Below are 27,207 nucleotides of genomic sequence, written 5' to 3' on the forward strand. Positions count from 1 at the left end.
AGGTGTGCTGGGCTGCACAACCTCCTCCACAACTGGGAGCCAAGGCTTCTACTAAACGCCTCTCCACACAGATGTACAGATACGGATATGGATATAGAGATCCAGAAACGGACAAAGTATGTGTCCACCTTCACCTTGCATGGTTCTGCTTCTCTAGTGATTCCTATAATAAGTCAATACGAAAGTCTTCAAAGACAGAGATCATTTATTCATCTGGTTGGCATCTTCCAGCCCATCAAAGCCCCTGGTTCATAGCAGGTAACAGGTGAGGGTATGGAGGGATCTGGTACATCCTGCCAACCCAGTTACCAACAAGGTACTTGGGGATTCGGGGACACCCAAGATCCCCCATCCAAACAGTACCTTGAGCACGGCCCCACCAGAGTAGACTGCTTCCCTCAAAAGGACAGCAAAGGGAACAATTCTTGTCCTTAGATGACAGCCAGAGGAGACAGGGACACAGAGGAACTGAGAAAGGCAGAGAACGGGGACGGGGAGAGGTGGGGAGGCACAGCCAGAGTCCTGTGCAGGGGACAGGCTTGAAATCATGCCATACTGGCCAGGGGCAAGGGCAAGACTCTGGAGACACACACTGTCACGTGGAGCCACCTCAGGGGGAAGTGAGAGGGTCCAGGACCACCAGGTCTCTCCGGCGCCTGCATCAGTGAAACTGAATATTTTCCTTCTTTACTCCATGAGTACCACAGGGCCTTAGCAATCCAGGCCAGTGAACCACCCCATTCCAGCAATGAAATGAAAGGCCGAGGAAACCCTGGATAACCGGCACAAAGCGGAACAGAAGCTGGGCTTGCCTTGTCTTTGCAGGCAGCCTGGGCTGTCTTCAAAGGCATGGGATGCCGCCTCATTGAGGCCAAAGTCAGTGTCCGGAAATTCAGTCAACCCAAGGAAAGGGTACCCAAGCACAATCTCTGCACCATCATGAGCTAAAAGACTGAAGCTGCAGAGAGACAAGATGTGGGTCATCCAAGGAGAGGAGCTGAGTTTTGCCAGAGCCCAGCACCCACTGCCTCTGAAGATGGGGTGAGGCCTGAGGAGAGAAAATCAGCCCTGACGATCCTGTAGTCCCACCCTGATGCATGTGCTGCTCATGCTAACTGCTGTCAGAGCAAGAGCTGCAGTGGATGCTGCCCAAGTACCCAGCAGTCGGACACAGGGGACTGAGACCCAGAGACCCTCCTGACCCTCGGGGCTGGACCTAGCCACTGCTCCCATGTCTGCGGAGCCTGTGCCAAGCATCGAAGACCAAGCTCTGAGACTGCAGTGCGGCTGTCCATGCTTGGGGACAGATGTTACAGCAGAAATAAAATTAGGCACATTTTCCCCAAGACTTATGAATCCCTCCTCTGCCTTTGCTTTGACATTAACTGAACTCTGTTTGTACTGCTAAAAATAAACTCAGGTCAAATGCAATGTGCCAAAAACCTCAACAGAAAACCACAGAAACAGTAATAAAGAAATGGGCCAATACCAGAGGTCGCGTCAAAAGATGTTTCTATTTCAAGTAGAGAGGTTTGTAGGGCCAGGAGCGTCTACTGCCACATACACTGCCTATGGGGAGCGACCTTGATGTGTGTGCCCTGGAACTAATGACTGTAGCCGCTTGCTCCACACACAGGAAGGCAGGAGCCTGCTAATGCCCTCGCACTATAGCCACGACGGCCAGCAGGCAGGGATCCAAGAGCAGTGACCCAGGGAGCAGAGGCCAAAAGAGTCAAAAATGAAGACGCTATACCAGGTGTGGCGGTGTATGCCTGTAGTCCCAGCATTCAGGAGGCTGAGGTAGGAGGATCACCAAGATCTGGCAGCCACCCTGGACAACACAGTGACACCCTGTCTCCAAAACTAATAAAATAAGACGCCACTGTTTTCACCTTTTCTATTGCTTCAGCAGAACACTAAGTTCCAACCCAGGAACTCTCGAGGACACACTCAAATCACGGCACAGACAAAAGGAAGAAGTCCTTCTTCCCTCTGCTGTGTGATCCGGGAGAGGGCTGGGGCGAGAGAGAATGGTACCCAGATGATCACATGACAGACAGGAGAGGAATAATGAGGGTGCCCGCTGCTCAGCCATTCCCGCAGTCTCCTCGCTAAGCAGGTAAGGGTCCGGTTTGTGGCTGGGAGAAGAACAGTCTGAAGAAGAGCTATGCTTGCCGGGCTCAGGCAGGGAATGGGAGGTAAAGTTGGGTGGATCTCATGCGCCCAGCGCTGTGCTCCTGGTGTCTGTTCCATGGCACGTGATCCACGGCACAGATGGGAAAGGTGCGCTGTACTCCTATGAATACGTGGCTGCAGGCAGCGACTCCCAGGGTGACAGACGTGTCTTCAGTACAAGTAGCACAAGTATGCGCACAAGTGCTAATTAATGCCAGCCCTTTTCAGGGCCCAGCACGGGTCGGCCCTACCTCAGGACACACTCTGAACCATGGGCCACCTCTGCCTTGTCTCCTGCTCCCAGCAGCTGAATTCTAGGGGAATTCCTCGCCTTCCACCCTATCAGACCTGCCAAGCCTCTGCTCAGTTCACAGGTGACAGAGCATTCACTGCCGAGAATGACTTCAGGGAGAACTACGAGGCCAACTTCCCCAGCACCATGAAGTACTAGAAAATGTGCCAAGAACTCCAGGCCTAGACTACAAGTTGTGCTATAAAGACCTGATTCCAAAGGCCAGTTCTGCTGCTCTAGGTCAGGAGGAGAACGTCCCTTACCTTGATTCTCCAAACTCCCAAATATTCCAGCTTTAACTCAGGCAAAGAAGTCCACAAGTTCTTCTGCAGTGCTGAATGAATATGCAGATTTTTCTGGTTGTAAGCACTTAAATCTCAGGTGTGACAGGATTCTAGAAATATGAAAAAAAAAAAAGATTAGGAGTTGCAGTGCTTACCTTGAATGGGTTTGGTAATGAGCTGTTTCATTCCCTTAAAAAACAAAAGCTGCATATGACTGCATGCCAAAGGCTAGGTACCAAAAACACAAAAACAAAAAGACAACTGTAAAACGCATGCACCACAAACATTTACTAATAAAATAAAAAGAAGCCAACACCCGTGTTGTATCCTATAAGATCCAACAATTCTGATCTTCCCGTATTTCAGGGATCACAACCAGCCAGGCCAGAGCTAACGTTTGGGTCTCTGACTCCTGAGCTCCTGCCCACCAATCACAATCCCTTCCCAAAGACAGCTTTACTTCATCTGATCCCAAGAATGCTTGCTAGGTGGAGAGGAGCAGGAAGCATACCGTAGTTTTCCATTCCGAGTCCAGCCTGTCCTGGGGCGCCCACTGCACTCTGCAGATGGTAGAGATGCTGTCCCCATCCATGGAAGCCGTGTCAGATGAGAGCTGCCATAAAGTTATCTAGGTTTGGTTCAATCATCCAGTAACGTGATGTGTGGGCAGCGAGGCACTGCTCAGGGCCTCGTCAGAGATTCTTATCCTCCTTCATCACTGAATGGGCTGCGTGGAACAGAGCAGGCTGGGGAGGTCTCCCAGGCCACCCCAAAGCTTAGCCTGAAAAGGGCACTGCTGCTCCAAGTGGACCCCATAGGAAGCTGTAGAACTGTAACATTGCAGTTCCATTTGCTGTGGCCCCTTTCCTTATACAGACCTTCATTGCAGCCTTCTCCCCAGAGCAGCCCACCACCCCACGGCCCGATCACTGGCGACATGGAGCCCAAGGGCAGCATCAAGGGCAATGGGAAGTTCAGAGAGGCAGTGGTCTTTATGTCCCCTCCCCGCAACCAGCGACAGCAGGCAGGTGTGACATCCCCCTCTCCCCTCAGGGAATGACACTGCCATATTTGCTTCTGTGAGGCCCTGTGGATGCCACCTTTGTCCCTCACAAGAGACTGCAGCAATCTGGCCAGCCCAGGGGAACTGCTGCCCACTTCCTTGGAAGTGGTTTCCCCAGCACCTGTACATGCTGGTGGGCAGCGACCTGCCTTCTTCATGCACACAGAGCAGGAGAGCACTTGGTCCTCACTGTCAAAATGCCATTGTTTTCTTTGGAAGTCCTGTAATGTTTACAATGCCTAAGTTTTATTGGTCTTGTTCTCTACTGTTTTGTCCAACTTTATAATATCTAATGAGATAGACAATTCTTTTTAAGGAAACAAGAGACAACGTTGATAACCATTGTTGATAACCTTGTACTCTGTTCTACACCATGTGCTATGTCTATTCTTGGTTTTGACTGACAGCTTTGTTTCGCCATATTTGACTTTATTCTCTCCCCCACAAAAAAAGTAATAAGCACTAAGGAGTAATAAAATCCAAAATGTGTAAATTTTGTTGTAAAAAAGAGAGGGAAAAAAAAAAAAAGAAAAAGAGCTCTAACGGATATAACAGCAAGTGTGTTTAGGGGTGTTAAATAGCTGACTATATCAATGTTTTTGGATCATTGAACACAGCTGTTTGCAGTCTCCCTGTTTGAATGTCCACCTTGTATTCTTTGATACTGTGATTTGAGCAACTATTTTCAAGATGATAATATGTAATCTATTAACAGGTGATTTCTTACTGTTATGGTTTTTTTTTTTTTTTTTGTAGTTCTGTATTACGTGTACCCTTACACCGCTTTGTTTTGTTTTGTGTTTTTCTCTTTTTCCTCTTAAATAAAATTTTTAAAAAAAATGCCATTGTTTGGGCACCCAGCAGGGCAGGGGCACAGGTTTCCCATCCACAGTGGGCCCCTATTGGACTGCTGTTCATGTCCCTCTTCTGATTGCCAAAGATCCCTTTAACACCACTGGCCTCTGCAGACACACTGCAGTGCTAGCCTGTGGCACCCTTGGCTGCTATGGACTGTGGGATATGGCACCACTGTCCCTAGCAAGTTCCTGAGCACGGGCCTGGCCTTGGGATGTTTCCTCCCCGGAAAACGGCCTAGAAAGGACCCACATGGACACTCCTGCGCCTTTCCACACTTGCTAAAGTCCATGCAGCACAACAGCCCTGCACACAAAGGCCATGGGTACAGGCTCAGGACTTAGGCTGCTAAAGGCCAGAGCTGCTCCTGCCAGGCACCAGCTATGTCAGTGACCACGCCGGACTCATCTGCAAAGCAGGGATAGAGAGAGCAGCTGCTGCCTTGGATCTGGGTCGCAAGACTGTGCAGGTGCAGGGCTTAGCGGAACACCTGGCTGGGGCAGGTGTTGGATAAGCACTTTGTTACTCCCAGGCTCTCACTACCGTCATCTGTTCCTACTGTCTGGCAGCCCTGAATTAGAATCCCCCAGCTCTGCACCTCCTAGGTGTATAATAATGGACAAACTGATTCACTGTTCGCACCTTGGCTTCCTCATCTACAAGATGCAGATGTGACCACCAGCGACAGAAGACTGCTGAGGATTATAAGGAACACAGTCAAACAAGCAGTACAGCAGAGATTTCAGCAAAGAAGATTTCAACGCAAACTGAGCAACAGTCTACAAAACAGCTGGCTGGGCCTTTGGACAATGTCAAGGCCAAGAGCGTGGAGAGCCATAGGAGGGTGAATCCAAGTCATCTGCAGGAGGACTGCCTATTGCTAAGTAAAGGAAAGTGGTACAGGAGGTCAGAGGTCACATGCTTTCTCCTGTGAAAAACCCGAAATGCCAGTAATTTAAAGAACAAAATGAAAGACAGTGGGAAACGGAGGCAGAGCCTTTGCAGTGGGAAAGGGAGCCGGGCGGGAGGAGAGGCAGGTGGGAAGGGAAGAAGAAGTAGCAAGGACTGTGATGTGGTTTCTGCGTGTACCAGCTCCCTACAATGAACCATGTACCGTAAATGTGTGTCCTACAAGGGAAAAAAAACAGCTGAAGAACACTGCAAGTTAAAGGCAAGCTAGAGAAACACAGCCACTAAATGACAACATAAAATCAGGAAGAAAAAGTCAAATAGCACATGACTGGGACATTAACAACACTGAGTGTGGCCTGTAGATGCGGTGATATAACCGTAGCTGTATGTCTTCAGCTTGGCAATCACTTCGCAGTGATGTCAAAGAATGCTCCTGTGCTTAGGAGACATCCCCTGAACAGTTAAGGGTAAAGGCCACGCCTATGCACTATTCTCAAAAGGGTCCAAAGGACCTTGTGAGTGTGTGCGTGTGTCTGTGCTAACAACTGGTGAACCTGGGTGTGTAGCAGTTCTTCAGACCAAATCATGCACACAAGCCAGAAAACATAAACGCTTTTCTATCAAAATGCATGTGACCTTACTTACAAATGTTTATGATATACCACATGGAAAAGCAGAAAAGATGAAACTAAAATTAACCTAGACCGCTACCTTGTCCCTCTAATACAAAGAAAAAATGAACCCTCCTGCTATTCATACAATCCAGGGCCAGGCTTGGAAGACAGCTGCAGAACGGGATGAAAACAGGGGAGCTGGGATTTGACCCCAGGTGCCATCTAGGACTCTCTCAGGCAGAAGGCAGGCGGACACCTTGGATCAGAGCACACAGGAATGGAGCCGGGACCTGAAACAGGCATGGATGGCAGAGAAGCCCTGCCCAGGTTTCTGCACTTTGTGTAGGAAGGGGATCAAAAACTAAGGTGACTGCTTCAAGTTCAACTTTTTATTAAGGTAAAAGACACACTGTCCCACTCAGGAGACTCCTCCTCACTCCAGACACACTTGGCCCACTGCCCTCGAGCAGTTTTGGAAGCTCAGTTCTGTGAATGTCTTTGTAAGACAGGATCAAAATTTCAGTGAATGCTGGTGCCAAGGGTGATCCAATGGAAAGGTAAGCGTGTGAAAAGACTGTGTCCTCGGCTGTTGTATGCAGGAGACCCGGAGCAGTGTAACTTCTGGCTCTTTTTCAGAGTCAAAACAACCAGGAAAGGTGAATACTTTGCACCTCAAGGCAGCCACAACGGATCATCTAAGGAGGAATTCCAGGGCTGCCTCAGAGCTTTTGAAGCAAGGGGTGGTTGGTGGAGGGTTACTGTAGGTATCTTTACAAGAATAATTTCCTTCGGTTTAAACACATCACGCTTTTCAATCACACCTCACATTCCCGCCAGAACCCAGCTCAGCACTGTATACAGCAGATGCTCAATTCCTGCTGGTAGATGTACATGTTTTCAGCACACACATACACTCCGGAAGAAGACCCAACAAATTGGCCTCAACCGTATCGACACAGGAGTACAAGGACAGACACGGACAGCAGGTTCTGCCCTTCATGCCTTTGGGACCTGTGTCTCAGATGACTCACGGCTGTGATCTCAGTACCGTCTGTGCCCACTGGAACCCAGGTTGACCTCTGACTCCAGTGTGGTGGTGATGAGAACCGGGGCCCTTACTGGGCTATGGAGAGGGGTAATTCTTTTCTCCCAAAACTATGTTCCTTCTCACAGTGACAGGTGAGTTCCTGCTTACATGCATGGGACTATGCTGGTCACCAGAAAGAGCAGGCTGTCACAAAGCAAGGCCACCCCTAGTGCCTGCCTTTCTGCCTTCCATTGTGTCATTAAGCCCTCAACAGAGGCAGTGGCCTGCCTGTGAACTTGCAGACCTAAAACTGTGAGCCTAAATAAACTTCTTTCCCTTTATAAATCATCCAGTCTCCAATATTTCATTATAGCAACAGAAAACTAAGATCCCTATTCTAAAGGTGCAATTTTGCTTTGCTTTAAATACAAAAGAGGAAAAAGAGATCCACCTGGCTTCTACTGTGTGTACCTGCTCTGGGCATGCGTAGTCCTGAGTGGTGCGATGCCTGGGCCCTGGGCCCTGGCGGCCACTACAAATGCTCCTATTTCCTAAGGTTGACAAGTCAAGATCAAGGACAACAAACCTTTCAGAGCTTCCAGTGATGCAAACAGCCTGCCCAGCACGCATGTTACACCACCGTGCTACACTGATTAAAGAGCAGTGGCGACAGCACAGAGCTAACACCTGGGTGAGATTCCATCACTGGAAGCCAGCCCGAATGTCCCTTGACCTCCAGCATGCTATGAAAGCCATCGGGGAAACCCAGCCCACCCCACCTCGCCTCAGGTAACCCGATCACCAGCAATCCAGTTGCAAAGGACAAACAGAAGTGTAGGCTTGCAGAGACTCTCCTTATCCACATCTGACCCTCAGGAAGCCAGGAATAGAAAGGAGAGGGCTGCAGGAGCTGACAGATGCCCCATGAACTGTAAGATGCTATGTCACTCTCTCCATGGAAACAGAGGATGTGGCAGGTGTGGGAAGAAGGAAGCTTCTGGAAGGTCACTACCAGGAGGTTTTTCTGGGGCTATAAGAAGTATGTCATCCCGTCTACCTCTAACTTTCCTTTTTGTACCTGCATTCGCGGTATACTTTCCCTCGTAAACATCCTCCCACCTTAGAGTTATTCAGTCACCACCAAAGCAGCAGCTTCATCCTCCAACCCCAAACCTCTCTTCCTGCTGGCATGCTGGGTCTTGTCACCCAAAACATCAAAGCCGCTGCTTTCGGTAAAAGCTTTTCTGATAATTCTGGTGACTTGTGCAGATAAACACAGCCCACTGCGTGCAAGGCTGCAGCTCCTCTGTGCAGGGAGGAGAGGTCAGCTGTCCCAGTGAATGCTGCACCGAGGGCCACACCATACCTGTGTCCCTCTCCAGATCTTTCCAGGGGCCTTGGCCAGTCCTTTCCCCACCCGGCCTCCTGCAAAGGAAGGAGGCTGGACTGGGCAATCTCTACGCCTCTTTCAGATCTAAACTTCACTGATTTCATCTCATCCTCTCTGCACAGAGTCCCTACTTCCTGAACTGTGATGACAGTGAATTTACATATGGGGGAAAAAAGCTCAGTGGTTGTGTACATGCTGAGTTGTAGTTTTCAGTGACTCACAAACAAAAAAATATAGGTATTTCCACTGAGTTCCATTCTCCAGTTACTCAAATAAAGTAAGGTCCATGCGCCGGGGAAGTTCCAGGCTCTTGGGAGTGCAAATGTCAGCAAGAGTCAGCTCAGCAGGGAATTTCCCACATGGACAGGTGCATGGACAAGTGGCCACAGTGGCGATTCCCCTCCCCAGGGAAGCAACCCATACTCACTCACCTCCCCCTCTCAACAAGTCATCCTCTAGAAAGCCAAGGAAGCCCTGAGCCCAAAGGTGGCCCCAACCTGTGGTCCAGGAAGTCACACCCCCAAAATGAAAGTTGCCTCTTCCAGGAAGCCAATGCTGAACCACCGCCTACCTCAAAACCTCTAGACTGTAAACTCTGTAAGAACAGAAGTATTACCCGACATGTCATGGGAGCTCAGAAAATCTTTGCCAAAAGAGTAAATGCTTGATGACTGAATTCCTCACACTGTTTCCATAGAGCTCAAGTAATTCCATTCCCTCAATACCAGGTGCTCATTATATGCTGGGGGCAGAGGATAAAGTGGGAATAGACCAGATATTTATCCATCCGGCATCAGTCAAAGTGGCTGAAAGTGCAGGTGTCAGGTCTCCAAAGAGGCCGCTTTTACTGAACAGCATTACCTTGTCAAGCACCCTTCCAGGCAAATCAGCACACAGTGACAAGCAGCCCTCACCCCAGTGCAGGACAACTGCCAAAGGTCAGTCATTCCCAAGCTCCTGTGGGTTGTTCTTGTTGGACACTGTCACCGCTCCACTTATCCTTCTGTCCAATCTTGATTTCTTCTTCTCCAGTTTCACAGCTGTTGATCACAAAGGCATCCCATAATGAACCCCCTGCTCACTAATCTATAGATCAGCATCCACTTCCCAGGGCACCCAGCATGCATCAGGAAGGTTCTCAGGATGGATACACAGGGCCTGTACCACCAGGACGAGGGCTCCTGGACCAGTAGGATAAATGATGTTCCCAGATGGAAATGCTTCCTTTGAGTACTTTGGATTAAAATGCTGAAGCCTGGCTCAAAACTGGTCGGTAAGCAAGGACTATGAATAATGTACACACGCCCACGGCCACGTTAATGTGCGGATAATCCTCACACTGTGAAGGCAGAGACTGGTGTTTTTTTTTCCAGCACCTAACACAGGAGAGAGGGCTAACAGAATTTGGATGATTAGATGATGAGGATGGACCAAAGAATGGAAGGATTCATGTTTTTGAATAAGGAAGTAACACCTACACCTGCTGCCCAATAAATCAAAGACAACAATGATTTGGTGTCTCTTCAGTTAATTTTTGTAATTTGTCACAACTCTCAAGAAACATTAACGATGGCAATGACAACTAAGTAAGTCATGAAGAACTTTCAACAGCGGGAAATATGGGATCACCAGCTTGAAAGAAGGGAGGAAGGAGGAAGACATAAAAGAGGCCACCATAGGGGCTGGGGATTTAGCTCAGCGGCATAAGCGCCTGCCTTGTAAGCAGGCAGTCGTGAGTTCGATCCCTAGTACCGAAAAAGACAAAAAAAAAAAAAAAAAAAAAAAAAAAAGGAGGCCACCATTCACAAACTCAGTCTTCACTATGCTCATCGAGTACTAGGGAAACAGGCCCCAACCCTGTGACAGCCCCAAGGTGGAAAGTGAGAGAGACACGCCTATGACCAGTGGACAGAGCTGACAGGAGATGCTGATGGTAACAGTGCCGTTTGGAGACTAAGAAGTCCTGGAGCTTGGGTAACCAGTGTGATAAGTGACTGCTCTCACTCACACTTCACAACCAGCGTAAGACTTCCCTTGTGTTGCCCACAGCTGTGTCATACAACCGGCCTGCCAGCGTCCCAAAGCAGATGTCCTCTTGGGAGTGCTTGGAGTCTCCACTCTGATAAGACAGCTGCAGAGGCAGAACCAACCCTGGGGAATCAGACAACAGCTTCCACTTCTCTGCTGGAAATGCACGCACCTGGGGCCACCATCATTCAGAGCCACTGAACGACAACCCAGTCAGCAACCATGCTCCTGGGCAATGCCTAGATGGCCACACAGAGGAAAGGGGGAACCAAAAGGGGCTGGGTGTGCACAAACAATAAACAACGACAACACGGGAAAGGGAAGCTGTGCCCTGACCCTCACACACCCCACAGCCTGAACCAACAGTGGAAGAAGTGACACTGCCGAGACTATTTCTCAGGTAAGACAAGGTACTCTAAAGGCTACCAACACCGCTGGCCTTTTGCCACATGCCCCTCAACACCTCAAAAGCCAAATACTAAGGTGAGTCACAAAGGTTGGCAGACAGAGATGAGAGGAACCAAAGTCTAGGGCAGACCAAGTCCTGAGCCTCAGGAGGAAGGTCAGTCACGCATCACGGGAAGGCTCAGTGTGCAAGCAGACGGGCTTTGTTGCAAGCTACCTGCACTGGATCGGAGATTCCACCACTTCCTTCCTGCACAACCTGAGGAACCCAGAATGCAGAGTGCAGCGCACCTCTCTGAGCCTCTGGCCACTTCTGTGATATGAGGCTAAGCATAGAGATGATCTCCAGAGCAAGTGCCTGCAGGACCTAAGCCAAGCACCTACAAACATTAGAATCCTAGGTCCTATGCCTCTCACAGAAACTTTGTGTGTTCATCCTGTCACTCTGGGAAAGAAAAACCTGGAGGCTCAAAACAGCAAGGAAATCCCCTAACCTCACACAGTGGGTGGGAGACAGATGACAAGGCCCTGACCCTCACACCACAGCAGGTAAACCAAGGGCAAGGCCTAAGATGCCAGGAGCTCAGACTCCCCGTGCGCCATATATGGTGACTGAGCATCCAAAAGGAGCCATACAGCCTAAGCAAAGAGCAACAGATGTCAATAAGAGGGTCCAAACCTAGGCAGAGGCACAGTGACACCAACTCACACTTCCCTCAGACCCAAGCTGGGCTGGGCCAGGATGGGCAGGGCTGGCCAGCAGATCAGCCCCAGGGCCTGCATAGTCCCAGCTCCAGAGGCTAAAGAGGCGGAAAGAGAATCTCAGGTTAACAAACACCAAGATACAGGAAAGGGAGAAAGAGAAAGAGAATCAGTGCCTTCCTTGTTAAGAAATCACAGCTCACAGGTGACGGCCAGGTCCTGTCCAAAGTCACCTTCTGATTTCAAGTTGCCCCAAAGTAGGGCCTAGGCAGGCACATGACTTCCCTAAAGCAGGAAGGAGAGGAGAAAAAGGAGAAAATTACTTTTCACAAGTATGAATGCTCTCAAGTGACCCAGGTCAGCTATCAGCTGAGGGATCAGTCCTTGCAAAGGCAGGAAGCCTGAGTATTGAACATCGAAGAGAAGATCAGTCCTGCAGAAATCACTCATCAAAGCCACTCATCTCTGACTTCCTCAGTGCAGAGCCCTAGGGGCTTGGTCATGTGACCACTGATTCTGAAAGGCAGCTTAAATGAGGCTCAAGGAACATACTCCAGATGCAGATTTGAATCTACACTGCAAAGAATAGCATATATTCACAACAAGGTCTGCGGAGCACAGGCCACTCCAGGCTCCCTCTAGCTTTTCCCCAGAGCTTTTGAAATTGAGATCCTATATTTAATAGAGGAAGTAAATTCTGTAACACATGATTTTATTTTTTTAAAAAAGACAAATTTCTCAGCTCAAGAAGGGTGCAAATGACAACAATCAGTACTAAAATACTGTCCAGAGGAAAATGGACAGAGGTGACCTCTGAGGTTTTGAACCCTAGGTCTCTGTCATTCTAAGTTGAAAATCCGATTCCCACTTAGTGGAATGGGAACGTTTCTACAAGCCCAAGTGTGCTCTTTCTTAGGGATAGTAAGGCTCTTTAAAATGAGTGGGCGCCTTCCAAGGAGCCCACGCTTCCTAGGGAGGAACGCCTCAGCCGGAGAGTGTGCATGCAACAGCAGGCAGCAGACACACAGGTGCTAGAGAACCTCTGCCTCACAGGCAGTGTAAGTGAGGCTGCAGGAGAAAAACCAATCAGAGAGGAGATCTACAAAGGCAAACAGGCCACGAATAAGGGAACTTCGCAGGAAAATGGGGGACTTTTGTCTCTTTTCTTTTTTTCAGTTATGAAGCCCCAAAATAGCTGAAGGACATATCTCAAAGCTTTTCTGAAGAAATGCCCTGCCTTCCTTATAAGATCAGTCTAGGAGGATCAGCGTTAAGTTTAAATCCAAGAGCAAGGGACCCTTTAGTGATTCATAGGGAGCCTCAGCTGGGAAGCGCTGAGGTCTCTGTCCTGAACCCTCCGGAGCCCAGAGGCAGAGGGTGCTTATTTAGGGAAAGGCTACACAACAGGCAGATGCTCACATGGAGAGTAAAGAACATGGCTCTAGCAGTTTTCCCAGAAAGTTGGTAAAGAACCAGATGAAGAAAAAGCTTAGCCTCACTAAGGATAAAAACATATAAATTCAACAAGAGACCATTTTGCACATATTGAATTATAATTTTTAAGCTAATAATACCCAGTGTTGACAGTGTTGTGGTAAAACTGGGCAATCCAACATGTTAACAGAGGTGGAGTAAATAACCCCACTCAAAAGCAATTAGGCAGCATGGTCCAGAGTCTCAAAACTGTGCTTTGGTTCAGTGATCCTTCGCCTGAGAATCTGTCAAAAATATTTTCCAAGAAAAGCAACATGACACACGGAGAAGCATACAACGCCCTTAGGTATAACAGCAAAGTGTTAGGAACTTCCATTTTCAACAACACAGAACTTAACAAACCATTACAAATGCACTTTAAAAAACGATCATTTGTGAAATGCTTTAATAAAATAGAAACATGTTTGACATTGTGCCAATTAAAGATGAACTACAAATTATTCATTCCCTACACCTACGTCTGCACAAGATCATTAATCAGTGCATGGACAGAGCATATCTCATACCTGAAACAACCTGATTCATGGAGTGGGGCGGGGAGGGTTTGGCATTATTTCCTTATCTATCTCCATTCTTTGGAGTTACAATGCCAATTGCACAATGAATGACACCGATGATGATGATGATGATGATGATGACATTTCACTGGTAACACTTGTCTATGGTATGAACAGGAAGTAGACAGGATCCTGGGACACTAGAAGCAGAACTCAGGATATGAAGAATGATCAAACTCAGGAGGCATTTGAGGATCAAGTCAAAAAAAAAAATGTGATCTCAAAGCAGAGAACAGAGAAAGACGATGCTGATGGAGTCACGGATGAATGACGTCAGCCTGCTAAGCCCTGCCATGTGTCCACCAGTATCTGATGGCCTCAGTGCTCCCCGCCTCACCACAATGCCCATTGTTTAAGCGGAAGTAGAAACCCTAGGCCTGTGCATTCAAATGTCCACCCTGCTAAAGCCTAAAACCCTGCTGATAGGGCTACGGATGCGTTAAGTATGGAAGAGGCAACCCGGGCTAGTTTCTGCAGATGGTCTAAGAGGGCGAGGATCTTCAGGACAGGAATCCCAACAAACAGCTGTCCCCACACAGAGGGGCAGACAGGCGTCTTAAGTGAGAGGTAACCTTCTGTAGCAACCAGAGACCTGAGTCTGTTCTTAACTCTAACCTTGCCCACCAGCCTTGAGTCTCCTATGCAAATTATTTCAACCATGTAAGCTTGCTCTTCACATCCATAAAATAGAGACACTTTGAAGCTCTCTTCCTTGGTCATGATGACCATGAAGTGCAGTGCCAGGCACCAACTCTGTCCATCACTCTCATGTCCTCTTCCAGTCAGCTCCCCAAGTCTGCATAGGTCTTGTGTGCATGTGTAGTGAGTGAGGGCACATAGGTGAGGACCAAAGGCCACTTGGCCCTGGCTGACCTAGGCGCAGTAGACACAGATACTCCCAGCCTTGAGACACAATCGCATCTGGCTCTTGGGGGCAAAAGCCCTGGCACGGCTACTATTTTAAAGTTGAGGCCACTGTGTCTCTGTGTTGCCAAACATCCAACTCACGAGAATTCTCCCCCAACCCATGAGCCAAGACAGCTTGAAGCAGGCGTCTTTCCTAATTTACTCAGGCCAAATTTCAGCAGCTCCTTTCAGAACAATGCAGGGCTCTGTGAGGGACTGGCAAATGGCAAGAATTACCTGGCTCTTGCCCTGCCACTCAGCCCAGTGACTTTCTGCAAGCAGTACACAGGGCCAGCTGGAGTGACATGCCTGGAGAGGCCACTGGCAAGCACCTGAATATGGGCAGTGATACTATAGCCCAGGAGTGAGCACAAATCCCTAGGCTGGCACTTGCCTGGGTATAGAAGTAGCTGCTGAGGGATCTACAAGGTTCCCCAGAAGCAGGCTAAGCCTGGATGCAGCCTTCCTGGCCCCAGTGAAGGAAGAGGATGTGACTCTCAGGACCGTCTGAGCAGAGGGGCTTCGCTGCACCCTCTCCAACACTTCCCGGGTCAGAAGTTTCACTATATAGGATTGGTTAGAGGCCACACCACGGTGCTCTTTCTTTCTCCATCCCTTAGGTCCTCAGCAAATGTCTCGAGGCCTCAGTCATGACCCATTTTTCATCAGACAAGTGATGGAGCAAGAATGTGCCATGCATTCACATAAAGTAATACCTGTGGCCCTCACAGCAGACGCTGGGGATGAACGCCGTACAGAAAAGGAAGGTGAGGCCATGAGAGCTCAGGTGCTGCATCCCAGGCCACAGGGAGCCTGGGACTCACGGCCTGCACAGGATCCAGAGGCTAGGCTGCTGCAGGTGACACTGTAGTGCCCTGGTAGCATCCTCCATTGGCCCCAGCCTCTGGTCAAATAACATTGGACTCCTGCTTGATGCCAGCCCCGTCAAGGGGCTGGAACTGCTCCTTCCTCCCAAAAGCTCACCTGGACCCACACATTCACACAGGCAATCCCAAAAGCATCGAGTCCTCATGAAACCCGCTCTTCCACTAGAAGCCAGGCAGGGCCCAGGTGCAGAGCAGTGATTCAGGCTGAAGCTCATGGGGTCAAGCAGCTGCTATGCCATCTGCTCACAGACCCTCTGCATAGTGTTCCCAAGCCCATCCCCAGCCATCCACCGCAAAGCAGGGGTAACAATACAATGAGAAACCCCGCACAGTGCTCATCTTCCACCAAGAGCAGCCCCGATTTCTCAGATGTCAAATGAGCACTTTACAGAAAGATCAGGTAGCATTTTATTTAAGAGCCGGATAGGAAACATTCCAGGGCCTTCCAATCACAGGGCCTGACTTAGTTACCTTTCTCACTGCTGACACAAAATACCTGATGTCCAAAGTTAAAGGAGGAAAAGTTTATTTGGCTCACGGTTTGTAGAGGTTTCAGTCTATAGTCAGCTGGTTCCAAGGCAGTGCAGCACACCATGTAAGAATGGCAGAAGAGAAATGGCAGTTCACAGCAGGCAGAAGGTTGCAAAGCAAGCAAGGGGACCTTAGCAGTACCTTTCTGCCTCTTTTATTTTTATCTAGATTGCAAGGATTAGGGTGGGTACCAAATCAACCATTAACTGATTAATTATTCACCCCACTCTTTTAATCCTAGCGCCCTTAAATCCTAGTATTGCACCATGACTCAGTCTCACACTCTAGATCTAGCCACCACTGAAAATGCCTTATCTAGGACAGCATGAGGCTTCGGGGGCATCTAGACATGAGCTGTAATAGTTTCTGCCATGGCTGAACTCTGCCATTACAGCCCCAAAGCAGCAGTGATATGACATTGTTAAGCGGGTGTGGCTATGCTTCCACGAAGTTTTATTTGCAGAACAGGAATCCTGCTGATGTACAGACCCTTCAGTTACACGACTGTGATGCCAATAACAACACGGAGCATATAAGGGCCATGACATACTTGGGTGGCAGACTGCTCATTTTTCCTTTTCTTTTGCCCACTTCCAGAGCATCTGGACCTTACAGTACTAGTGACATCCACTTGCTTTTTTTCTTTTTAGTTTCTGTGTCATAGTAGATTTATTTAACCCCATGGTGCCCCTTGTCTAGAGTCAAGGCCCCTATCGTAAGTCTTCTGCTCCTGGCCAGGCTGGAACCAAGGGTTGGGCTCCAACTCAGAGCCAGAATTCTGTATAGAAATTTATTTCTTCAACATTCTAGAGGCTGTAAGTTCAAAATCAAAGTATCAGCAGACCCGAGATGTCTTTGAAGACTCTACAAAAGAGTCCTTCCTTGCCTCCCTCCCAGTTTCTGGTATTCAGTAGCCCCAGGCACCTGTCTGGCCTGCCTCCACTGCACATCTCCCCAAATGTCTACATTTCTGGGCCGCTTTCCTTTTCCTTATAAAAACACAATTCAAAAATCTGTCAGAGAAAAGCAAAAAAATCACTTATAAAAATAAACCCATTAGTATTACAGCAGATTTCAACACAAAGTCGAAAGGCCAGGAGAATTATGAGTGAAGGGTTTCTAGTTTTAAAAGAAAACAACTTTCATCCCAGACTAATACATCTTCCAAAACTGTCTTTCGAAACTCCAAAGAGAAATAAGAATATTCCATGACAAAGAGCACCTTCAGAAATTCACGAACACCAAACCAGCACTCTAAAACATAATCAAGAATATTCTAGACAGAGATAAGGAAGCCAAACACAGCCAAAACGCCTGATAGAATGAACACATCAAGCTAGTGAGCAGTTAAACAAAAAGGGAAAAATAAAGAAATGACAGGAACAAGTCATTACTTTCAATAATAACCCTCAATGTAAAGGGCCTCAACTCTCTAATTAAAAGACATAGACTGGTAGCCTGGATCAAAAGTCGAAACCCAGTGGTTTGCTATTTATAAAAGACTCATCCAAACCAAAAAGAAATTTATAGACTAAAAATCAAACGGAAAAAAATATTCCGTGCAGCAAGACTCCAAAAGGAAAAAGTAGAAATTTAATGTCACAGAAAGTGCAGTTCAAGCTAAACTTCATCAAAAGAAACAAATCAGGTCACTATTTATTACTTATAGGAGCAATTCAATGGGAAGAGATGACAAGGGTAGGCAACACACACACACACCAAATACTGGTGCACCCAACCTCGTAACACAAACGTAAAAATTCAACTGAACACTAACACTCAGTGGGGATCTCAATCTACCATTTCCACAAACAGACCAACTAAACAAAACTTAACATAGAAATATCACAGCTGAATCACATCTTCAAATAAATAAATTTAATAGGTATTTACAGAGTATTCTATCTACCCAATACAACAGCATGCACATTCTTCTCAGTGGCGCATAAATAGACTACATACTAGTCCACAAAGCCTGCTTAAATAAACACCAAAAAATCAAAATTATCCCATGTACACGCTCAGATAATAATGCAATGAAACTAGAAATCAATGGCAAAAGGAAACACAGGCATTTTACAAACATCTATGTAATAATATACTCCTGAACACTCAATGAGTCACAGAAGACATCAAGAAAAAATTAAAAATTTCTAGAATCAGACAATAATGCCAGTAAAATGTGCCAAGACTTATGAGACACAATGAAAGCGGCCAAGAGGGAATTTTACTGCTATGAAAACTCATATTAGAAAACCAGAGTGAGCCCCCAAACAATCACCGTTCATGGTAGCCCTGAAGATCTTAGAAAAAACAAGAACGCTCCAAATCCAAATGTAGTTCAACGAAGGAAATCAAAGATCAAAGTTGGGGACGGAACAGAGCAGGGCTGCATGTGTACTGAGCAAGTGCACGACCAGTGAGCTACATCCCCAGCCCAGGGCCAAACTGATGACAAGGATCCCAACCCGTGACTGTCAGTGAGTGGCACCAAAGGGCCATCGAAGGCAGGTCCCACTCCTAAAAGGCCGGTCCAGGGAATCCCTGAAAAAGGCATAGTGCAACCTCAGGCGCCTGCAGGAGCTGCCCCACGGCTCTCTCCTGCATGTCCTGCACAGACCAGGGTCTGGCTACAGTGTGAACAGATGGGACACAGCATAAGGAGAATAAGTGACCCAACCCCATGGGATTCCAGGGTCTTCAGTCTCCAAAATGCTCTCCCAAAACAGCACCATGCGTATTACTGGCACCAATAAATATCAGTGTAGGCAAATAAGCAGGACATTTCCAGCGCATACATGTGGTCTTTTGTGCTCGAACACTTTTCAGTGAATCTGCTCTGAGGTCTTGGGAGAGTTCTAGAACCCTGTAAGTGCTTCTCCTCATGGCAACTACAAAGCTAGGATCCAGGAGTCTGAAAGTACCTGGAATACTCCACTTTGCCATCTCCCTCTCAGAAGGGCTGCCCTCTGAAATGGCCCTGGTTTAGAAGACGTCTCAGCAGGCTGGGGAGATACAGGGCAAGCCCTTTCCAGAGTGAGTGGCCTTGCAGCTGGCCCAAGCTTCAGCCTCATGGCAGCTACTAAGCATGATGTTTGGACCTCGTGGTTCTGTGCACCTGTAAAGAAAACCTCACCGGCTGCCTCGGGCTGCCCTGACACTCACTTGCTGTTTTTCTCCCTTCAGCCCATGGTGTATTGACAGCCAGTCCTATGCCTGGTAGAGTGTGGCCTTCATGAGCCCAATCCCAAAGCTATGCCCCCATCTGTCCCCTTCCTCAAGGTTCCAGAAGCTCACCTCTCTGCTGCCCAGTTCACTGCCCAGTCACTCCTGGGTTCCCACAGGAGGCTCTAGGTGGCCTTCTGTTCAAGGAAACACCCTTTCCTCCTAACCCATCTCTTTTGTCATTGGTGGGAGGGCACTCATTCCTGTAAAAGGCATCCAGCCTGCAATCAGCCTAAGGTGGATATCCCAGGAGTCTCCAGAAGCAAATATTTACCTACCTAAAAGTTTGCCAAGTGCTCCACACTCTACTGAATTTTCCCATAAATGGCCTCCTTCAGAGGGTTCCCTTCGGTGGGAAGGGCCCAAGGCTCAGGGCCCATCTCGTCCAGTGAGTGCACAAACTGGGGACCACTTTTTCTGTGACACAGAGGAAGAGGTACAACATGGCCTAGAAAGGAAAGGTAAAGACATTCTGATAGTCCCACCAGCTGGTATTCCCCACTGTGTCCTAAAAAATACAAGAGCAAACACCTAGGCAAGGCACTGCCACAGAAATTCTTCCTGCAGCCCCCCATGGCCTGAACCCAGAGCCCAGAGTTAGGGAGGGTCATGTAAGGCAATGCCCATGAATGTTCAGAACCAGGGAGTTTTTCCAGGGCACAAATGGAAAAGCTAAGGCAGGTAAGTGTCCCAGAATTCTGAGTCTGTGCCATCTAAGAAGGCAGCCACTAGCTGCTAAAATGGAGCTGCTAAAATTTAAATCCATTAATTCACATTAACATTGCAGCCCCTGTTTACTGTAATCTCACCTCAAATGTTCAACAGCCCTGTATGGCTGGGGTGAGCATGCCAGCCGGATAGGCTACCAGCCAGGATAGGCTACAGGACGCTTTCAGCACACACAGCTGATACTGCGTCCGCGGAGCTGAGCCTCTGCTCCCTTCTAGCAAAGCGCCTCTGGCCCACAGCCGAGCTCACACCCAGCTCCCTGGAGCTGAGATGCCTGACACCCATCCCCAAAAGGCCAAGAAGGGTAAACAAGGCAAGGTCTCCAGAAACCAGGACGGCAAGCTGGTCTTCAAGGCTGGTCTTCAGCCTTACTGTGACTCTGCTGGCAGGCGCGGTCCACAAATGTGCTTCTTACCACCCAGCTGGGTAGAACTAGTACCGGCACCAAACCCAGGGGTGACCAGCTGCCTGAAAAGACTGAACCCAACTGCCAGGCCTGCAAATAATCCCTCCGCCTGCTGCCAAGACCATGTTAAAATCGGTGAATCTAAATAAAATGTGCGAGAGTTCTTTGAGCTAGTCTTGTGACCTATACTCAGTGTAAAAGCAAAATCATATTCAAAACTGGTGAAACCTATACCCATTTAAGACAAGAAAAAAACAATGAAATCAAGAGAGGTATCCAGATGTGAGGGCAGAGGCTCAAATACCGCAGGAGTACCAAGGCCTGTGGGGCTGGGGATGGCATCTTCCATGGAGCCTGAGCATGTGACCTTTTAAAGGGTTTTTGCAGATGTGATTAAATTTGGGTCTCGAGGTATGTGACCCTCCATGTAGATGAGTCCTCAGTCCAAGGGCAGTGCCTCCTAGTATGGGAAGAAAAGAGGCAGGCAGGAGAGGATCTGGGAAGGTGAGGTGGAGCCTGGGATGAGGACCAGAAGCCAGCTAACACAGAGTGTCTGGGGCCCTCAGTAAGGGCCGCAGAGCTTCCTCGGAAGTTTCAGAGGACACAGCCTGCCACACCAGGATGGACAGCTTCTGGCCTCCAGACCACAAATGAATACAGTTCTGTTGCGTGACGCCACAAGGCCGGTGGTGATCTGTTACAGCCTTTGCCTCCAGCCCAGGAAGCAGGCCGCAGACTGACTCACATGCTGAAGCCCGCCCTTCCGGGACCTCTGTCACACAGACCTGGTCCCATCAGTGGCTTGGGTCGCAAGCTACTGTTAACCTCGGGCTGAGAACAGGGCTTCCATTGGACAAATGCAGCCATGAGGTACTTCTGAAGTGAAGAACTGAAGCCTTCAGCTTTGACATTCAGTCCCAAGTTTCTGGAGTCCAGTGTCTTGGAGAAAGGAGAACTGAGAGACACACAGTGTGTGGCCCGAGGCATCACCCCTACCACCCCTCAGCAGCTCACCCAGCCACAGCTGGACACAGACTCCTTGGTGGTTCCAGCCCAGCACCCACCCTCTTCTCAGTAGTGCAGCAGAAGCCACCAAATCCAAATGCAGTGGCCTAAACCAGATGCCGAGCAGAACATTTTATTCCTTCCTGTACATTCTAGACTCCTCCCACCCACAGCCAGGGACTCTTTCAACCAGTCCCTCTGACCCATCCACCACTTCTCCAGGATCAGGCCCCAGTGACTACCATTGTCGTGGAGCCAGGGTCTCAGGTATGCTAAGCATGTACTCCATCATTGAGCCACACCCCATGCTGCACTGCAGGTGCTGATCCCCCTCACGTTCCTGTATATCACAGAGGTTCAGAGCTTTCTGAAAACCACCTTGTTCTCCCATGCACTTGCTGAAAACCCACAGTTTTCCTAGCCCTTGGCACAAATCCTAATAGTCCCTCCAGGAACAAGTCTCTCTGCTTACCTGTGCCATTGCCCCCTGCTTCTTCCCTGGGCATCTCAAGCTGACGCTGTGGCCCCATTGTCTGCTTATGACCCTCCTTGTTCACAGGGCAGCACTGAAACCCTTGGCTATTACCTATTTTTTACATAAATTTCCTCCCAGCAAGAGACCACAGAGGACCTAAGAACACAAAGCACCCTACCCATTTCTGAACTCCCAATTCCAGCACAATGCCTGGCCTGCAGTATGCCCTCAACGAAATAACAAGGAACACCTCACATTTTGAAGTATCCCAGTATCTTGGAACAATGACATCCAAATAAAAATTTTTTAAATAGTAATCTATGCTTCAGTTTTTGCATCTGCAAAGTGGAGACAGACTCCAGAACAGGGCTGACAGGAAGGAAGTAGCTCAAAGCCAGCCCCTCCGAGGCCTTCAGTGATAAGGCTTCTTTCTCCCTATCTTCAGCCTGCTGATCTCCCTATCAGGGGCCATTCATCCAGAAGGCTCACTGGTGACAGGCTCAGCCACAGAGATCCTATCTCTCACCAACGGAACTTCAAAAGCATCTTTATCTGCAGGACCCACCTCAAGAAGGTGGATTCCAAAGTAATTTCTCTTGGTAGGCCTTTTATTCCAGGCAGCCAGGCACCCACCCAGCCTTATCTGCACTGTCCCCAAGCTGTTGTCTTTCCAGGAAGGGTGTCTCCTATCTAGGGCCCTCCAGGAGGCAGGAGACAGGCCAGTGGAAGAGGCCCCAAGACCTGACTCCCACTGCAAGCTTCCCCCACTTCCAACTGTGAGAGCTGGGACTTATGAATGTACCACTCTTTGAGGAGCTCCAGGGCCCCCCAAGTTGGTAACTGCAGAACTAAGGATTGCAATGAGCACAGAAAAAGAATGCACATCACCTTGTCTGCTGAGGTTGGCCTCTTCTAGTGGAAAGCTAAGCAGAACTAAACTGGGTCGATTTCGAGAACTGTTACCCTGGGTTTGCTGCTATGACCAAGCACAGGCGAGCACTTCTGAGGCTCCTTCCAAGCACTTTGGGGAGGACAGGTGCCAGTACAAATTTGGGCCAGGAAGCAAGCAAGGGGCCACAAAGGGAAGCCTACTCCCTGTTCCCAGGCATGAACAAGCTTAGTGGTAGGGCCACTCTGAGGGTCTCTGCAACTGGGTGCAAAAGCAACACCCAGCTCACCAGAGGCTGCTGACCTGTGTCCCTGTGACCTGTCTGCTCACTGTCACACGCTCTAGGTACTGAGCAGCAATGGGCCTGAGCCCTGCCTTGCGGCCAGAGCGATTAGGAGTGAGGAGCCTTCTAGCCTGCTCTGGTCTCTCTGCTCCCCATTCCCAGACTTGAGCACACTGTGGAGCACAGGGCATCTTCAGAAATGCTAAGTGCATGAACTTGGAGGAAACGGGAGACAGGGAGCAATCAGGGCACCAACAGTCACCAATCACCCCGGTAAAGTGCACATGCATTTCCCAGCTCCCTCACAGCCCCAGGTGTGATCTGGTCCATGCTCTTAAATAAAGCCACACCGCTGCACTCCTGATCCCCAGTGTGTACAGCAGGACAGGACAGCAGCCCCTGGCTTCCAAGGCCCCAATGCCAGTGACAGGCTGTCTGACAGCTTGTAGAAGCCCTCAGAGTCCCTGTGTTCTTGGTAGTCTCCCAATGAGCTCTCAAAGCTCCACAAGGTAAACTGCCATTGTGGGTTCGGAACTGGGCTGGCACCATGACAGATGACAGTGCGATGGGGTACAGCAGGTCCTGACAGAGGCACACACCCAAAGTCCCATACTGCAACTGTCACACACACTGTGAACTTTGAACTCGGAACCCAAAATCCTAGGGTCAAATCTTGTTTAGTGCTGGAAATGGTGGCGGTACATGCCTGAAACCCCAGCACTTTGGCTGCTGAGGCAGGAAGATGGCCACAAGGTGGAGGCCAGCCTGGGAGACACAGTAAGTTCAAGGCCAGCCTGCACAGCGAGACCTTCTCTCAAAAAATCCTGAATTCTGCTTTGTGGCCCATGGCCTCTGACTCCTCGCTTTCTTATTCTAAACCTCAGGGTCCCTGTCTGTAAAACAGACCTTCCAACCTGCCTGTCTTCCTCAAAGAGAAGATCAAACAGAGCAGAAGCTTTCTCAGGCTAATATTGTAGGTGCAAAATAATGGTGTTTACTTAAATGAATGAATCACAAGGTCCCTGACCCTGAGCTGGATCAGCCAGCAACTGCTCTGCATGTTCCTGTTTGATCCTCACCATGCTTCCCTAGCCCTGGTCACTCCCCTGGGCCTGCCTCCTCCCTGGCAGGGGCACTTGGCTTTGATCACTTGGCTGGGACGTAGTGCCAGGTAACTCGACGCCAGGGCCAGGATCAGGGAACAGGGAACGTTTCCTCCCACCCTGCACAGGCTACCCCTGCCCCAGACTTCCTTAGCAATCAGGGACAGTGGGGGACTGGCCAGAAGCTTGCTGCCCACAGTGCTGCCTGTGTGAGCCTTTGCACCTGTCCACGTGAGACACCTGCTACAAAATCTGCAAACCTGGGCAGGCAGCACCATGTCCCACTGGGCCAGGCCAGGAACAGAAAAAGCTGCAGGACCCTAGAGTGTCATGGCCACTAGGTCTTAGTCTCTCCATAACAGAACAGAGATGGTGACTCCAGCATGCAGAGCACACATTGAAAACTGCCTCAAAACCTGAAGGGTGGTGGGTGTCAATCACACAGCGCTTAATTAACAAATAAAACTGCTAGGCTGTGCCCTCCCCTTTCTGGGGGACACAGAACATAGAACTGTCCTCACTGCAGCTGCCTGGCTACCCCTACACATGTGGAAAACTCAGAAAGCTCTGCTCAGCACACACAGAATGGCCTTCTGCTCCAGTCCTGCCCACCCTGGGGTGGCCTTGCATGGTGCCGCATGGAAGAGAGGAGCTCACATACTGCTAAGACTCCACCAGCTGGCTTGGCACCATCCTTCCTGGGGGACATGCACGAGACCTCAATGTGAGTGCCTGAGTGCTGAGATGACTACAGCCAGTACCTTGCCATGTTTGGGTGTGGCCTGAACACCCTAGGCACATTCCAAGGTGACATTCCACTGTGAGGACTGGAAGGCCAGACACTCACTGAGGCTATCTCTGAATTCACCCGGTAGGTAAACTCACAGCCCTGGAGCCCTAATAACCAGTCCAAATCCAGTCCTTGCACAAATGAATTGAGGACCTGGGGCAAGTGACTCAGCTTCCCGGAGCAGCCAACTGACCTGTGAATCAGGAGGGATGCCAGGCCAGCCTGGTGCCAGCTCCTCAGTCTCGGCAGCTCTCAGGCTGAGCTTCTGCTAAGTTAGAAACTTGACCTGAACCAACTGTGGCCGCTTGTAGGTTCTCTTTATGCCACTTGCTATGAGAATTAATGTATTTCCCTATAGAAATTCTGGGCTTGGCCAAGGCACTGCGCCCCCACCACACACATGCACAGCGTCTGCCTAGGCTGCTGTAATGAAGGACTGGACCAGACACTAGGGAGCCTCAACAACAGCAAGTCTTTCTGTTGCAGTGCTGGAAGCTGCACGTACAAGACGGAGGGGTCAGCAAGCCTGGCTCCTCCCGAAGCCTCTCTCCTTGGCTTGCCCATGGACACCTGTCACCTACCTTATTCTCGCACGCATAAACGTCCTTGGCATTTTTGTGCATGCAAGTTTTCTTTTCTGGCCAAGACACCAGCAGACTGGACCAGGCCCTCCATACCCCATGGCCTGATTTGTACTCTCACCTCTTTGAAGCCCCCATCCCAATATGGTCATTAGGAGACAGGGCTTCCATACAGGACAACTGGGAAGACACAGCACACAACATACCGTGTGATGTGTGTGCACTGAACTGCCTCTAAAATCAGAGAACATCAGAAACTCCCAAAGTTCAGCCAAATGTTTTGAATGGGGACTGGCGCTGGGCAACTCGAGGCTCTTTGGGACCAAGTCAAATACCGGCAACAAGGGGAGCGCCAACTTAGTCACCATTTGTCAAAAAAAGGACCCCGTGTTCTTATCAAGAGGCTTGGACACTTGGATTCTAAAACTGCACAACCTGTGTGATCCACCTTCGCACCCTGGACCTTATGCTTCTCCACGCAGGGTGGGTCACTCCCCTGGTAGCTGGGCTGAAGGACTGGGAGGTGAAGGCGGAGACAGATGTCACTGAGTTACCACACAGCCACACACAGCCTCAGGTGACATCATTCCATCTGAATCCTCAGCACCAGCCATAATGCAGGCCTCTCTCACTTCCAAGACTGATTTTCCAGGAATATTCTGAGGCCCACAGGGTCAGTGTGACCCTTGAAAACAAGACTTCAGTCTTTGCCAAGCAATGACGATGCCTGTGTTTTTTATTTTCAACTTTGTGTATGTCTATAGCCCATGTGCTGATAAGTGAGAGTTATTCTAGATGGCTAATATTTCAATTTTGTGGACGTCTCTCCAAGGTCCTGCAGCCAGGTAGGCCTGGGCCAACCTCTGCCTATATATGTCCATCATCTAGATGGGAAGAAGTAATGGGAAGAAGCAATGATGTGCTGGGAGGTTGCCCATTCATCTGGACTGCAGACAAAAAGCACGCTGCTGATCATCTAGAAGCCCATGCATCTCTCTCTCCCTCTCTCCTCTCCCTTTCTCTCTCTCTCTCTCTCTCTCTCTCTTTAGCAGAGATGAGTTTCAGTTCTCCAACTCTGAGTGTGAGCCCCAACAGTCTGTCTATAGAAGAAGCACAAGCACCCTGATCTGTGTGGCTCACAGTGAACTTGGGAAAAGTACAGGTCACTGTGCTGCTGCCAGAGCAAACACGGACCAGTTTCTGGAAAGTGGCTACACATCCTGAATTCTCCATAAACACTCGCTACTATCATCTCTCCTTCCGTCTGGCTCCACAGCTAAGGAATCTGAAGAGCCCGATTCTTGCAGATGGAGCCAGCAAGTTCTCAGGCAAACCATGGCCTGGCCTCCCCAGCCTCAGGTCTACCTGTGTGACCATTTCACCCAAGGGTCCAGGGAAAGCATTCCCTCTGCTCAGTGAGGCTGCAATGTGGTGACCTCAGCAGATCAGGGCCAAGATTCTCCAAAATGACTCAAAAACACAGAGCTTGAGCAGCCAAAATGACCCGCATGCCATCAGCATCAGCTAAGGGCCAAATTCCAGGCAGCCCTTCCCTTCCTCCCATTGAGAAAGGGCAAAGTGGTTTATTCTTCCTGGACA

At 49.2% G+C, this 27,207-nt stretch overlaps 1 long non-coding RNA gene across 2 annotated transcripts in view; it reads right to left on the minus strand.

The window, feature by feature from the left end:
- Positions 1 to 27,207, minus strand: part of LOC111756028 (uncharacterized) — a 143,689-nt gene that overhangs the window by 7,055 nt on the left and 109,427 nt on the right. The window contains exon 4 of one of the 2 annotated variants that reach the window (XR_002790528.2): positions 2,731 to 2,861. This is a non-coding gene — a long non-coding RNA (uncharacterized LOC111756028). Of the gene's footprint in view, positions 1 to 2,730; positions 2,862 to 6,569; positions 9,653 to 27,207 lie in introns of those variants that run through there. The other variant, XR_010041209.1, reaches the window with a different exon arrangement.

This window comes from Cavia porcellus, unplaced genomic scaffold (assembly GCF_034190915.1).
Source record: "Cavia porcellus strain 051 isolate PalLab524CR breed Dunkin Hartley unplaced genomic scaffold, mCavPor4.1 scaffold_19, whole genome shotgun sequence".
NCBI lineage: Eukaryota > Metazoa > Chordata > Mammalia > Rodentia > Caviidae > Cavia > Cavia porcellus.